We start from the raw sequence: 16,446 nt of genomic DNA, 5'->3' as shown, positions 1-16,446 counted from the left end.
GTTCACACAGAGCAACCGTTTTGTACCGCAATGTTTAAAGGTAAAATATGAATCAATCCTTCTGTATTATGTAACTCATATTGAAACAGAAGACAAGGGTAAGTAATCTGTGATAGCATATCTCTGCGAACTGCAAAAGAAGAAATTCTATGCTACTGTTGTGACAATAGTAAAATAAACTTCCTCAAATATTAAAAAATGGCACTCTAGACATCTGAAAGCAGTATAAAGAGAAAGAAAATTATAACCTTAAATTTATGTTTTCTTTATCTATAGCCATGTTACTAGTTTGATGTCGGTCTTTGTCATCTAAGAGATGATTATGCATTCTATTTAAGTTGCAGGTTTTTGAGCTACACACTATGGCCCCATCAAAATTGGAAATAGGATCCGTTTATTGGAATGAAATGTGTGAAAGTGTTTGCACATTCTGTATGCAATCAATTTTTATTTAAAAGGACATAGTGTAAATGTAGGAAAATTAAAATACAAGAGTTGTCCAGATTGTAATGCATCATTTTTTTCTCAGCTGAAAATAATGCTAAGAATGTGAAACATTATGTATGTATTATTTGAAATCTGAGAGAGTACACCAAGTTGCTGTCACTTCTGACAGTTAGTGTAGCTCCAGGACAGTTTGGAAATGCTGTCTGTAGGTGATATACATTACAAGCAATTTGCCAGCATTGAAATTCTCACTGCAGAAAAAGAAACTACAGGAAATACTCACAAATGCTTGTGCAAAGTGTATGGAGCATCTGCTGTTGACAGAAGTACAGTTAGTTGCTGGGGATGGAGGGTGAGGTCATCAGAATGCGATGTGGCAGAGCTCCACGATTTGCAGTGGTTGGGGAGATCATCCGCGGCCGTCACACCTGACAGACCTGACCTAGCTCCCTTGGACTTCCACTTGTTTGGGCGATTACAGGATGCCATTCATGTAAGACATTTTGAGGATGAAGAGGAGGTGATTCGCACAGTGAAGCACTGGCTCTGCCACCAGGACAAGGACTGGTCCTGAAAAGGCATGTTTTGTGCTGGAGAAAGGCCATAGGACAGGATGGAGATTATGTGGAAAATAGGGTGTGTAGATAAAACACCATTCTTTCATGTTTGTAATTCTCATTATGTTCAATAGAGAATTGTTGAAGAAGAAAAAATGGTGCATTACTTTGTGCGCAACCCTCATACTTAACCAGTTGTGAAACCTGAGTTGGCTGAGTGGACCTCACAACAGTCCTCCCACCAAGTAAAAATCATTGACAGTAACAGAAATTGAACTGGGTTCTCTGCACTGGGTTCTCTGCACTGGATTCACACCAACTGACCTCACAGCTATAGCAGGGACAAATGTAGAACTTATTTTTTTAAATTAATTTTAGGCTGCTAGCAGATACAGTAAATAATTATTTTAAAATTATTATTGCCATTCCTTTGTTTTTCAAAAAATAACTTTATATCATAGAGATGGTGACTTTTTATTGTACACTTCATATTTTCTTTGATGGATTCACAGAAACTATTTTATATCATTAATATTGATCACTATTGGCCCTCAACATGACAACTGTAGCAGTGCCAGATGGTCATCAGATAATGTTTCATCAAACTTTCATTACTGTTCCTCTGGTAGATTTAATTTTACCAACTACATCATTAATGAAAACCTGTAACTATAGTTATTTAAATAGGGCAGATTCAGGATAACCACATGTATGTTTGCTGTGTGTAGCAGAACTTTCTGCTTTTCATGTGTAACACTAGAGCCTATATCATTTCTCCTAATTACTTGTAGATGGCAAGTTCATGTCTAGGGGTGTGTATGTGATACTCTTCTCAGGTCTGTAGCGAAATGAAACAATCATCTGAACATAATATCTCCTTGGTCCACCTGGCCACCATCTACAGGTGAGAACACGGTATGCTAATGTTGCTGAAACTGACTGGTACTTTGAACAGTGGCACTTTTATGTAGAGAGGAAACCCAACAATGTGTGTGCCACAAATTATCAGACATCCTCTAGCACAAGTGAATGTACAGCACCCCAGTAGTTAAAGCTGTCAAAAATGATAAATCGCTATTGAGTTGTTGTTGTTGTAGTCTTCAGTCCTGAGACTGGTTTGATGCAGCTCTCCATGCTACTCTATCCTGTGCAAGCTTCTTCATCTCCCAGTACTTACTGCAACCTATGTCCTTCTGAATCTGCTTAGTGTATTCATGTCTTGGTCTCCCTCTATGGTTTATACCCTCCACACTGCCCTCCAATGCTAAATTTATGATGCCTTTATGCCTCTTAGACACTGGACTCACATTCGGGAGGACGACAGTTCAATTCCGCGTCCGGCCATCCTGATTTAGGCTTTCCGTGATTTCCCTAAATCGCTCCAGGCAAATGCCGGGATGGTTCCTTTCAAAGGGCACAGCCTAATTCCCTCGGCATCACTCGACTACATTCCATAATCCTCGTTTTGCTTTTGTTGATGTTCATCTTATATCCTCCTTTCAAAACACTGTCCTTTGCTGTCTCTGACAGAATTACAATGTCATCGGCGAACCTCAAAGTTTTTATTTCTTCTCCATGGATTTTAACACCTACTCCGAACTTTTCTTTTGTTTCCTTTACTGCTTGCTCAATATACAGATTGAATAGCATCGGGGACAGGCTACAACCCTGTCTCACTCCCTTCCCAACCACTGCTTCTCTTTCATGCGCCTCGTCTCTTATAACTGCCATCTGGTTTCTGTACAAATTGTAAATAGCCTTTCGCTCCCTGTATTTTACCCCTGGCACCTTTAGAATTTGAAAGAGAGTATTCCAGTCAACATTGTCAAAAGCTTTCTCTAAGTCTACAAATGCTAGAAACGTAGGTTTGCCTTTCCTTAATCTTTCTTCTAAGATAAGTCGTAAGGTAGTATTGCCTTACGTGTTCCAACATTTCTACGGAATCCAAACTGATCTTCCCCGAGGTTGGCTTCTACCAGTCTTTCCATTCGTCTGTAAAGAATTCGCGTTAGTATTTTGCAGCTGTGGCTTATTAAACTGATTGTTCAGTTATTTTCACATCTGCCAACACCTGCTTTCTTTGGGATTGGAATTATTATATTCTTCTTGAGGTCTGAGGGTATTTTGCCTGTCTCGTACATCTTGCTCACCAGATGGTAGAGTTTTGTCAAGACTGGCTCTCCAAAGGCCGTCAGTAGTTCTAATGGAATGTTGTCTACTCCCGGGGCCTTGTTTTGACTTAGGTCTTTCAGTGCTGTGTCAAACTCTTCATGCAGTATTGTATCTCCCATTTCGTCTTCATCTACATTCTCTTCCATTTCCAGAATATTGTCCTCAAGTACGCCACCCTTGTGTAGACCCTCTAAGAACTGGGCTCCCATCTGAACTCTTGATGTTCATACAAGTGGTTCTCTTATCTCCAAAGGTCTCTTTAATTTTCCTGTAGGCAGTATCTATCTTACCCCTAGTGAGATAAGCCTCTACATCCTTACATTTGTCTTCTAGCCATCCCTGCTTAGCCATTTTGCACTTTCTGTCAATCTCAGTTTTGTGATGTTTGTATTCCTTTTTGCCTGCTTCATTTACTGCATTTTTATATTTTCTCCTTTCATCAATTAAATTCAATATATCTTCTGTTACCCAAGGATTTATACTAGCCCTCGTCTTTTTACCTACTTGATCCTGTGCTGCCTTCACTACTTCATCCCTCAGAGCTACCCATTCTTCTTCTACCCTATTTCTTTCCCCCATTCCTGTCAATTGCTCCCTTATGCTCTCCCTGAAACTCTGTACAACCTCTGGTTCTTTCAGTTTATCCAGGTCCCATCTCCTTAAATTCCCACCTTTTTGCAGTTTCTTCATTTTTAATCTACAATGGTCAGAGTCCACATCTGCTCCTGGAAATGTCTTACAATTTAATACATGGTTCCTAAATCTCTGCCTTACCATTATATAATCTATCTGATACCTTCTAGTATATCCAGGATTCTTCCATGTGTACAACCTTCTTTTATGATTCTTGAACCAAGTGTTAGCTATGATTAAGTTATGCTCTGTGCAAAATTCTACCAGACGGCTTCCTGTTTCATTTCTTTCTGCCAATCCATATTCACCTACTATGTTTCCTTCTCTCCCTTTTCCTACTCTCGAATTCCAGTCACCCATGACTATTAAATCAATAGTACTACTATCAATATATTCTGCTGGTTGAATTAACAAACATTCTTCAGTGTCAGATAAAACAGGGTTCCAAATCTTGCTGATACGGAAACCCATGAATCTATTTACACTGTTTTCAGCAAGTCTAATTTTTATAGCTTCATTTTACAACAAAGTTCTAATTGTGAGATGGAAGGGCAACCATATGATATTCTGTGTCCCTTGGTAAGACAGTCCTCTACCACCTTAGATTACTCATGCTGCTTCAAATGTGTGAGACGATGGTGCACAGTGCACCTTTGTTGAATGGTGCAAACTGTATGGCAAATATACAACTTCCCACCTTGGCAAAGGATTTCCTTCCTTAATGTTAGCTCATCTTTAACTAAGCCAAGGAGCACTCTAATCTTAGCTGGTGGATGAAATTTACTTTTGATATTACATCGTTTTAAAATCCTTCCTACTTTAAAAGATATGCCCCCAGCATACAGTAAAAAGAGCAGGGATCTACATCCATGTTCTTGGGGTTCTAGCCTAGATTCAAACTCAAAGGCACTATGGATCTGTTTGTCTGTGGAGCCATTCTGTTTGGACATGAGCTTAAAATGATCCAGCTCTTGCAAGCTCTCTGCAACTGAGATGGCATACACCCTCTTCGTCAACATCTGTACGATCCCAGTGCATTGGTACAGTGGATGGACACTTGTTGCATGCAGATACCAGTCCATACGTATCAATCTTTAAAAAACACTGTGACCCATCATCCTTTCTGTAGACCATTGTGTATACAAACAGAAGCTTTCAACCTCTATCATGAACTTGCTGCAGGGATGAAGACAATTAAACTTATACATAAATGTATTTTTGATGTAACTGCAAAAACAGGTAGGTTTTAAAAATGTGCTTCTGAGTCCCCTGTCTCCAAAATCTTCCATAAATAAATTGTTGACTAAGTGAGGATGTAGGAACATTTCATTCCATAAACTGTATAATTTTGATGGAACAGCAACACCAGGATGAAGTTTTCCACTAGCCTGCACCCTTGCTGAGTAATGTCTCCCCTGACAAAATGGCAGAAATCCAGTCCATTGGAGAAGATCCTGATTTATAAAGCCCACCAGCAGAGATTGACATCAGCATGTGATGACAGAGCTTCATTTCCATGAACAGTTTTGTGTTAATTAACGTAAAGGATTCTTCAAGTGTAACGAGGGCACAGAGATGCTACATCTAAGTTCACAAGCAAAGCTGACGGACCAAGACACAGTCTTCAACCACTGGTTAAAAATCACTGAATCAGAAAAGTGATAATCACTTCTCAGCAAGAGTTTGTCATGTGACAATGTGATTAAAAACCTCCATCCTAATGCTGCTGTTCTGCTGAGATAATACGGATTGCCAAACATTCGTAAAAAAAGACCCCCAACTACATTCAATTGTGAGTAAGTTGGATTCACCCACTTACAACTTGACTAAGTATGTAATATCTGTTCTAAGCCCTCATGTCAAAAAATGTGAACATCACATTTCCAGTTCTATGATTTTTGCCCAGTAGTTTGAAGTCTGTAAATCTTGGATGCTCAGATTTTCTTGTGAGATTTGATCTAGTGTTTCCTTTTATCTGGGTTCCGCTTGAATCCTTGATGTTAATTATTGAAAAACTGGACATGGAAATTACAAAGCTCTGCCGTCATGTGCAGATGTCAACAAATTTTTATTCAATGATAATTATTTTGAAGAATCAGGTGGAGTGGCTGTAAGGAGCCCATTATCTCTCATAGCTGCCAATTTATTCAGGGAATATTTTGTAGACAGGCCACTCAGGACAGTAGTTTTAAAACCAACTTGTTTTTGGAGGTTGATTTTTGCAGGTACGTTGACAATACATTTATTGTATGGCCACATGGTATTGATGCTCTGAACCATTTCCTGTGTCACTTTAATTGCCCTCATCCCAGCATCACATTCATAACGGAACTTGGAAGGGATGGAAGACTTAAGTTTCTAGATGTACTGGTCTACAGAATTGCCAATGGGTCACAGGGATACAGTATTTGTCAAAAACACAATATATGCATGCAGTAAGTTGTCATTCATTGTATCATTGCATGGAGGTCATGTGGACTTTGATGAAGAGGTCATACGCATCTGAGACAGAGAGTGCGTAACACAAGACCTGGATCACCTTAACCTCATGTGCAAGTAGAGTAGCTGCACAGACAAACAGATCCATGAGCCCTTGAGTTTGGGTCTGCACCTGAATCACAAGTAGGATGTATGTTGTTGGAATCTGTACTATATGAGGAGGCATATAGTCAACAAATACGAAGAATTTTAAAAATATGTAATATCAAAAGTGTATTTTATCTGTCAAGCAATATTACAGTGCTCCTTGGCATGTTTGAAGTTGACCTAGGATTGAGGAAGGAAATCCCTTGCTGTTGTGGGAAATCATCTATTGACCAGATAGTTCACACTATGCAGCACAGATGTAATGAGCACCATTGCCATACATGTTTGATGCAGCATGAGAAAATTGTAATGGTGAAGCACTGTTTTACTGAAGGACACAGAAGGTTGCCCTTGTATGTCATTGTTGGTACTTTGTTTTAAAGGAAGCTATTAAATTAGACCAGCAGATAACATTATAAATAGAGAAAAGGGTTACCCTTTAAGTAAGATGTTTTATCTGACATAAAAAACAAAATCATTGACCTGAGCAGCAGAATACATTGATACTAGTATTCCACTAGAATTTAGCATTTTTGATGGCTTTCAGCACTGGGCTGCTGTACATTCACTTGTGCTAGGGGACAGCAGTGACAGTTTGTGGTGCAATCACTGTTGGCCTTCTGAGACACACAAAAGGGTTGCCATTCACAGAATCGGTGAGTTCTTGCACAGATTAGCATACAGTGTTCTCGCCTGAAGATATAAGCTAGATGGAATACAGAAATACTGTGTTAAGATGACTACTTGATCTAGCTGTGAGATAAATAACAGTTAATACACTGGAAAGTCTACGCAGTCATGTCTAGAGTCTATACAGTTGGCCAACAGTAACGAGAGTTAGTGCATGGTAAGTTATATAACTGGTCACATACTTGCATATTGTCATAACCATAGTGATCACTTTTTGTTATTTCAGAAGAATTTCAATGGAAAAATATTTCATGTTTATCTGAGGTGAAACCTTAGGGTCTGCAGAAGATCTGAAGAGAGTAGTTTTTGTCAAATGAAGTATGTATGGTTGCTTGTAGCTGACAATATACACCATGACATTCAGCAAATAATGCATTAGGAGAAACCACAATAAAAATATGTGTACCCACCAAGGTAGCCACTTCTGGGATGGTGAGGTATGCTGGGCCCCATTGAATCTGTCCAATGGATCAATGATTAGGGGTCAGTGTGCTGGCCAGCCTGGATGTGGTTTCACACATCCCACTAGGTGAATACCAGACTGATTTGCATGTTTTGCCTCAGATATGTACTATGCAAAAATTTAGTACCCTTTCTCACACTTGCAGACAATTTACTCTATACACAGATACAGTGAGTACACTGTTTTTTTCTTGGGAAGTAACAGGAGTCTGGTGCTCTTAGATATTTGGTCTCCTAAAACACTTACCCGACATCAGCATCTGTACAAAAATAGGTTTCACTTTCACAAAGGTGATTTGCCATAGAAGTGATAGATCGCAAGTTTCTTTTTCCAATCATTCCAATATGTACACTGACAGATTTTATAAATACTGAATCTGAGTCACCAAATAAAGTTCCATATTAATGATTGATAGAATGTAGTTAAACAATCTCAAAGAAGATATATGCTTTCTGCCAATGAAATCATACAAAGTTTTTGATAAACTGAAATGAAGGTACATCATAACTCTTTACCCTTGGACAGTTCCATTTGTGGAGTTACAGGAGCAGTGTTGAAGAATTTGTAAGATCTCCTGGATTCATTGCACAGATCAACACCGAACATTATTTTCCAATAATTACAACCAACACAAAAGATACAAATGTAATTGAAATAATAGATGATGTTGATGGTTTAATGGTAATGATGACAAATAAGATGTTTCATTATTGGGCTGTTTATCATTTCAAAATGCCCATAATTGTGTACTAATATAATATTTAATACCAAGAAATTAATCAGTTTGTGCTTTATTTAATTTGTCCATTGTACTGCAAAATAATTGTGCAATATAATATTTCAGGCTTAAAAGTAAATCCTACTTTGCTATGTATATGAATAATCATTCTGCTCCTTAAAAAATCAATTATATCTCATTATTATGTGTCTAAATTTTCTGCATTACGAAATGTAAAACATTTCATGTTTCAGTTTCACTATGAATGTCTTACATTCCTGCTGCTTAAAATCATCCAAATCTAAGAAACATGAGTGGATCCAGAATTCAACCCTGTGTGATTCTTTTGGTGAATTCTCCCCATCTCTCTATCTTTATTTTTACATTCTGTTTGATAAACATAATTAAAATGAATTGTTAGTAAATCGGTGATTCTTAAGCTTTTCAAAGAGAATATCAAGATATACAAAAAGACCTCTGTAATGTTTTGGATAGACCACAAAAAAGCCAACTGGCAATGTTCTTATTTAATGTTTTTAATATTTATAGGTAAATTTTTTAAATGACAGTCCCATTTGAAGCGTTTCTGTGAGCCCAAACCATTATATACTTAAAGGTGAATCTACTCCTCAGTAGAAATCTGTCTTCAGTAATTGGGAAATAGTAAGTTAATAAATAAACTGGACAGTGTACTAACCAAGCAATACACAAACCCGATCCAACTCGCACAAATATGTCTTTATTCATAACCTCTGAACAATATGGAAATAGCCACTAGGGACTCCACAAGACAGGGCTGGGGTGGAACACCCTGGTACATGTGCACACACAAGGGAAGTCAGCCCATGTGGCATCCAGTGACGGCACCCTCTGAGGGTGCCATCACCATATCTGCATTATCATCAGCAGCAGGCAGCTCCCAGTGTAGAGGAGGTGGAACTGGTCCCACAGGTGAAGATCGCTGAGGTGATGGTGATGAGGGGGCCAGTGGAGGAGGCTCTGGCAATGGACCTGAGGCCGGAAATAGACCGGCACCTGGTACTGGGCCGCTGAAACCCCAGGTGCTTCCTGTGGAGGAGGCAGCTAATATGACAAGGGCACTTCCATGGCAGGTAATGACAGGCTGTAGGCAGAGGGTGGAAGGGCAGGCTACGGTAACAGGGGCTTCACCCAGAACCGGTAGCTTCTGATGGTGGGTGGGGGCACAACTAATCAAAGTGCCATGTGTGTCAGCTGTATGGATGTCACAAAGATGGTGTCCCCTGCTGTGGACAACAGTGGCTAGTATCCACTTGGGCCAGAGACCAAACACTCGCACCCACACCAGCAATCCTGGCGTGAAGCAGCTGGCTGAACACATCTGTCGCAGGTGCAGTGCAGGTTGCAGAAGGTGGAGGAGTCTGTGTGGCTGCTCACTGTGAAACAACTCAGCTAGGTTCTGCTCCTCCATAGGTGTGAAGCAAAAGGTGTTCAGAAAATTGAGAAGGATGTCATCTGGCGAAGAATCCACAACAATCTTTTTCATTTGGGACTTGAACATATGCACTAGCGGTTCTGCCTCACCATTTGATTGAGGGTGGAGTGACAGAGCCATAACATGTCGAATGCTGTGACAGGAACAAAAAAATTGAAATATGTGAGAAACGAACTGTGGCCCATTATCGGAAACAAAGGTACAAGGTAACCCCTCAATAGCAAAAAACCCTCAAAAGGGAATGAATTATGACTTCAGCCAATGTTAACTCACACTGGAGAGTGCAAGGAAATGGGGAAAATGAATCCACAACCAAGATCCAATAGGAATTCAAGAAGGGATCCACAAAGTCTATATGAATGCATTCCCATGGCTGGCAGGGAGCAGGTCTGGGGGACAGGACGCCTTAGAAGCTACCTGTTGTCAGGCACACTATGACAAATTGGACAATTTTGCCATCAATTTCTGGCCAGAAAATATGCGTCTTAGCTAACAGTTTAGTGAATGAAACTTACCAATGACCCTGGTGGAGAAGGCATAGAACCTTGCACAATATTGCAATGGGAGCAACTACTATGAGAGGGAAATCCACGAACAACAGCAAAATGCTGTCAGAAACAGAGAGGTGATAACTTAAGGAAAAATAGTTGCACAGGGAGTCCAAAGCCCAATCCTGCAGTTTATTTGGCCAGCCCTATTGAAAACACTCAACTACCTGACAGAGCGCCAGGTTGGTGGCAAAGGCAGCTGCTATGTATGAGTTCGTAATGGGAAAACACACAAATGTGGCCTGTGTTGTCAGGCAAAGAACTGTGAGAGTTAAACAAGGAAACCAAGGGTTTACCATCAGCAATAAAGTGAAAATTGGAACCACACAAAAGAACATGAAATTTCCAGAAAGCATAGACTATGGCAAGAGTCTCTTTCCAAATGAGAGTAACACAGCTGGGCTGGATGAGAGATTTAGACGGGAAAGCAACCAATCATTCAGAGCTGTTGGCATATCAGCATGCTAGGATCACACTGAGGCCTTACTGTGAGGTGTCAGTTGACAGAACTATGAGCTGGTCTGGACAGAACATAGGTAAACAAGGGGCTGAGAGCTGTTTGGATTTCAACAGTTGAAAAACACATTTCAAATCCAGGCTCCAGCAAAAAGTACATTCTTGTATAACAAGGTATGCAATGGGTGGATCACTGTAGCTGCCTCCAGCAGAAATTTATGGTAGTAGGCTATCTTCCTTAGGAAGACCTGAAGCTCCTTCTGGGACAAGGTGCAAAGCATTGACGTAACAGCAGAGATGTGGTCTGGCAGAGGACGAACCCAATCGCACGAGACCCTGAACCCCAAATAAACAATAGAAGGTTGAATAAATTGAAATCTTATGAGGTTACACCATAAGCTTGTGGACGGTAAGACAAAAAACAAAATGTGCCAATTTGTAAAGTGATCTGCCATGGAGAAGACTGTGACAGAAATATCTTACAGATAATTAATGCAACCCAGGAGAGGCATAGTCAATTTCTGTCAAAATCACTGAAAAATAGCAAAAGCACTAGCAACAACAAAAGGAAGGCACAAATATTGATAGAGATGAAGAGGACTATTCAAAACCAGAACTTGCAGAGACTCTTCATCCACAGAAACATGCAGATACACTTCAGACAAATCAGTTTTAGAAAAGTATTTGCAACCTGATATTTTTGCCAGTTCCTCATGGTGTGGGAGTGGATACATATCCATGATTGTGTTTGGCAGTAGTACTAAAGTTGTCACAGAGATGAAGTTTCCCCAATGACTTTTGAATTACAACCAGCGGAGACAACAGTTAATTACCCATAACAGGTTGGACCACCCGTGGAGGTTGAAGTCTGCCCAGTTCTGCTTTCACTTCTTTTGGGGTGAAAGGAATATGATACTTGTGACAAAAAAGGGGCCAAGCTATGGTCTGGAGAGAAGTAAGACCAGAAAAATTAGAAGCACACCCTATGCCTTCCAAAAACAAGTCCAACAACTCATCACTCAGTTTCCAATTGAGAATATGATACCTGATTGGCCACAAGGTGAACTGCATTGGTGATAGAAAATACAAATGCCTGAAATGTGTTCATCTTGAACAAGTTCTCAACACTGGCATCAGCAACCACCAAAAATGTAATGTAATGAACCATTGACTTGTTAGAGGCAGATGCCATCAATTGTGCCAAAAGCACAATGTTCTGTTTGTTATAAATGGCCAGCTTCCGCGTGACCAGCGTCAATGGTGGTGAGCCTAAATGCACATATGTTTGAGTATTCGAGTATTCAATAGCATCACTGTAGTACCAGTGTCAACCTGTAGCTGGAGCACTTGGCAAAAAAACACAACTTGATAAAGAGCTTGGGAGAAGTCACAAGCATTGGAGTCACACAATTTATGTCCATGTCCACATTCTTAGCAACTTTCAGTGAATGACACACAGAGGCAATGTGGCCTTTCTCCTGGCAACCATTACAAATAGCTCAGCACTTAGAGCATGATGAACATTTGTGCTGGACAAAACAAAAAGGACAAGACAGAAACAGAGAATGCTAGTGCTGGCTCTGTGTTATTCAAGGCTGCTTGGGCCAGCCTTGGTCTGCTCGGTGCTGAGCTCACATATTTACCACCACTACTGCTGCTTCCTCATGCAAGCTGTCTATCATTCTACTGGGCACATCCTGTGACACTACTCCCACATCACCTTGCACTTCAGTTTGGTCACCTGGTGCCCCAGAAACTTCAAAAGATTGTGCTATTTGCAAAACTTCTAACAGTGGGTGGTTTTCACAGAGTAAAACCTCCTATTGTACTTCCTTGTCTGGGGCTAAACAGATAATTGTGTTGCACCCATAGAGTCTGCCTAAGAGTCATTATGGGCATCAGTAATGAAATGATACTGAAGGCTAAGGCTGTGAAGTTTGGCTGCCCATGCCCTGTGTGACTGATTTGGTTTCTTGCAGCATAGATAGAATTCAGATTGTGCCACTATGACATGCATTCATTAGTGATAGTAGCTGCATAATAAACTGCACATGTGAACAAAAGTAGGAGCTGCTGGTTCTTGTAAAGGGGCAAACTGACAGTAATTGATACACTTTAGGTGGTATCCTTGAAAGGAAGAAGGCTTTGTACAAATTCCAGTCTGTCACCCAGAAAACCAAAACATGCTGTCTGAGTTGTTTCATATGCTTCCCAAACCTCAGCTGAATCATTACATGGAGAAAAAGTGGGTGGATGAACTGGTGGAGCAGTACCCTGTCTGTTAATCGAAACTGACAAAGGAGTCAGAGCCAAAGTAAGCTGTTCAGTCACAGCCAATAGCACGGCATCCATAATGAATAAAACTGATGAAACTGCACTTCAAGACTCCACACATGGAAACTATTCCAAACTCTTTGCCAGTTGTATAGTTACCAAGTAATACACAGACTTGATCCAAGTAACACAAATATGATTTTATTCATAACCTCTGAACAATATGGAAATAACGTGTCAGAACTCCACAAGACAAAGAACAATGGATGTGCATGGTACAAACTACAATATCATAGGGGGTCAGTCAGCACTACTTTGCACACATGTATGAATGAGTCGTGAGCAGATGGTGGCGTGTTGACTGTGCCATGCACATGCCCCCTGTAGGTGGCCTCTAGTTGCCAGCCCAAGCTGATACAGTTGGTGGCCAATTCAAATGTATATTCAGTGACCCAAACTTGCCGCACTCACACTCATACAAACTAGTAGCAGGATACAGCAGATAGTAACAATTTAGATCTTTCCTATAAAAGAATCTAACTGTTTCTTGTTTTACACCATCTAAAAAATCCTGGTAGAATGGTTCTTGTGTCAGTTGTTCAGAAGTAGAAATGATAATGGAGACGTTACAAACAGCATGAAAGAGAATGGTGCAGTGTGTGTAAATTACTCCTCACACTGAGGAGGATAACCAAACAACAGCTAGAATCAGTGGGAGACTATAGATGGACTGCACCCAGTAATGCCTCTCATATTACCTTAACCAACTTTGGGAATTTAGAAGTGATGAATGTAATATTAAGCCATGTTAACACAGTTTCAGCAAATATTGCAAACTATATCTGATTCAACATTGAAACAGTTTAGATTGTAACTTCCATGAAATGCAGCATTAGATACAGAACCATATTTTTGTTGAATAGGCAGTATGTGCACTTCAGCTTTGTGTGTAAGTAATGCAGGAATATTTTCCCCTTTAATTCCTTTTTTTAGTTAGTTACTGACCTAACAAGTTTGCCTAAATATAACAGCCTTTAATGTCTGAAGTAATGGAATCAAAATAAAAAGATGTTACTCTGACACACAAAGATTATTGTATGCTTAAACTTTAATTTTTTTTATAAAATCAATATACTGGTTCAGATGACACATTTTACCAAAATCTAGTTGAAACTGGTAATTGCTGTATTAACATGATTCACGTTGTCCGTCGCACTTCACATAGTGTAGACCGGGAATTGTTTACTAGGCATGCCCGATGTAAAAGTGACTGGGCACAGCCCGTGCTGCCTGTGTTGTTCTGCCGGCATAGGGCGCAGCCGGATCCTCTGGTGGACGGGACTTTACTTGCGGCAACTACTGTCCCTGACGCACAATGCCGATGTGTGCCTCCTGCGATCTTTCTGATGGCTACTGCACTCTTCCTCCACATCCTCTGGGGGGTGAAGCCACTGTGATCCACTGCGTTGGAAGGTGGAGCATCATGCAGTAGTGATGATGTCCATGTCCATTTGAATGCTGGAGTCGGGGGGATCTGCCAACCCTCGAGCCGGAATCTTCGAATATGGTTGGAAGCGACCCACATGAAGAGGACCCGTTGTCCCACCACCGGAGCGTGGGACAGAACGGGCGACAAGCTGTCAAACTCCAGATCCCATTCCAGCTCGGGAGGGGCAAGACCTTGTGGTGGGGACATTGGGGAAGACACGACCACAGGTGAACCAGCATCCTGAGAAACCGGGCCTGTGACGGGGGAGGCCAGCTCTCACAGGGGCATCCCTAACGATGGCGATGCTGGTGCTGGAGCTACTTGAGGCCGCCAAGGCTGAGAATCATCGCAGTGCAGCGGAGTCACAGGTGGGAGGGGTGGTAGCATCCCCTGAGAAAACAACAGAGGTGATGGCAATGGGGAAGCCTGTGCCTGAGGGGTCGGAGGGTGGGTGCCCAAACGTGGACGTAACTGATTTTGGTGACGACGTACCTCTCGGTCCCCCGCCTGCAAGGTATAGAGCTGGCAGCCATTTTGGTGCAGGACCACCACCGGTATCCAACATGGATTGCGACCAACCTCACGTGCCCAGACCAACATACCCGGTGGAAAGCTGGGTACCCCATTTTGCGAAGACTGGCGAGGACCAGGCCGGAGGGGGTGCAGCAGAGTCCTAGGATGGCGCCTGTGGAGGAGCTCTGCGTTCTCCCATTGGCATGGTCCGGTTTGCCGTCAGGAAAAACGGCAATGCCTCCTCCACAGGAAATTCGTGCACATACTTTTTCATCTGCATCTTAAATGTGCTCACCATGCACTCGGCTTCTCCATTCAATTGTGGATGAAAGGGGGGAGAGCAAACGGTCGAATACCGAAGCGTCTACAAAAATCCTGGAAGGTCTGTGAAATAAACTGATGTCCATTTTCTGATACCAGTGTGAGTGGCAGACCTTCCTTTTGCGAGTGCCTGGATTGCAACTTCTGAAGTGGTTGAGAAGCAGCAAACCACATATGGGAATCAGGAATAAGCATCAATGACAATGAGCCAAAGCCACTGAGAAACAGGCCCGCAAAATCTATGTGAACACATTCCCATGCCTGGGTTGCAGGCGGCCATGAAGAGAACGCTGACCTGGGAGACGCCTGTTGGCCCGCACACTGGGAACAGGGGGCCACCAAGTGCTCAATTTCTCTGTCAATATCGGGCCAGTACACATGTCTGTGAGCAAAGGTTTTAGTACGGGAAATACCCCAGTGCCCCTCATGTAATAACGTGAGGACCTCCCTTTGCAAACATGCAGGAACAACCATGTGAGGAACTGTATCATCGGTAGCCAGAAGGAGAACTCCTTCCAAGACAGAGGCGGTCTCAAAGAACAACATAACTATGAAGAGGGTCCGAGGCCCGGCCTGGAGGTCAGGACGACCATCCCTCTGAACAAGGCGAACTACTTGCTGGAGAACCGGGTCAGCTGCCGTTTCCCTGGCGACTCTAGAACTAGTGATCGTGAAGCCATCAACCGCTTGGCGGGACGCCACATCCAAATGAAAACACGTAATCTCCTCCCAATCAAACTTAGGATCCGGGTCCATTGGAAGACGGGAAAGAGCGTCGGCATTGGCATGCTGTCCGGTAGGGCAAAAATGAATGTCATAATGGTACTTAGAGAGGAACAAGGCCCAGTACTTCAATCTGTGGGCCGCCCTATCGGGAATCTGAGAGGTGGGGCTAAATAACAATATTAATGGTTTATGGGCAGTGATTAACTGAAACTTTGTGCCATACAAGAAAGGGTGAAACTTGGTAACAGCGTAGACAATGGCCAAAGCCTCTTTTTCCACCTGGGAGTAACGGGTCTGCGTGGGACTAAGAGTTTCAGATGCAAACGCCAGTGGCTGCTAGGAGCCATCCGCGTTGCGATGGGCCAGGACTGCCCCCACA

The 16,446-nt window shown here is 41.8% G+C and overlaps 1 protein-coding gene across 2 annotated transcripts in view; it reads left to right on the top strand.

The window, feature by feature from the left end:
• LOC126471063 (proteoglycan 4-like) overlaps window positions 1-16,446 on the top strand; it is a 374,497-nt gene that overhangs the window by 332,543 nt on the left and 25,508 nt on the right. The gene's annotated exons all lie outside the window — the stretch shown is intronic.

Source organism: Schistocerca serialis, chromosome 3 (genome assembly GCF_023864345.2).
Source record: "Schistocerca serialis cubense isolate TAMUIC-IGC-003099 chromosome 3, iqSchSeri2.2, whole genome shotgun sequence".
Classification (NCBI taxonomy): domain Eukaryota; kingdom Metazoa; phylum Arthropoda; class Insecta; order Orthoptera; family Acrididae; genus Schistocerca; species Schistocerca serialis.
The sequence above is the reverse complement of the archived record's forward strand: the minus strand, read 5'-3'. Positions and strand labels throughout refer to the sequence as shown.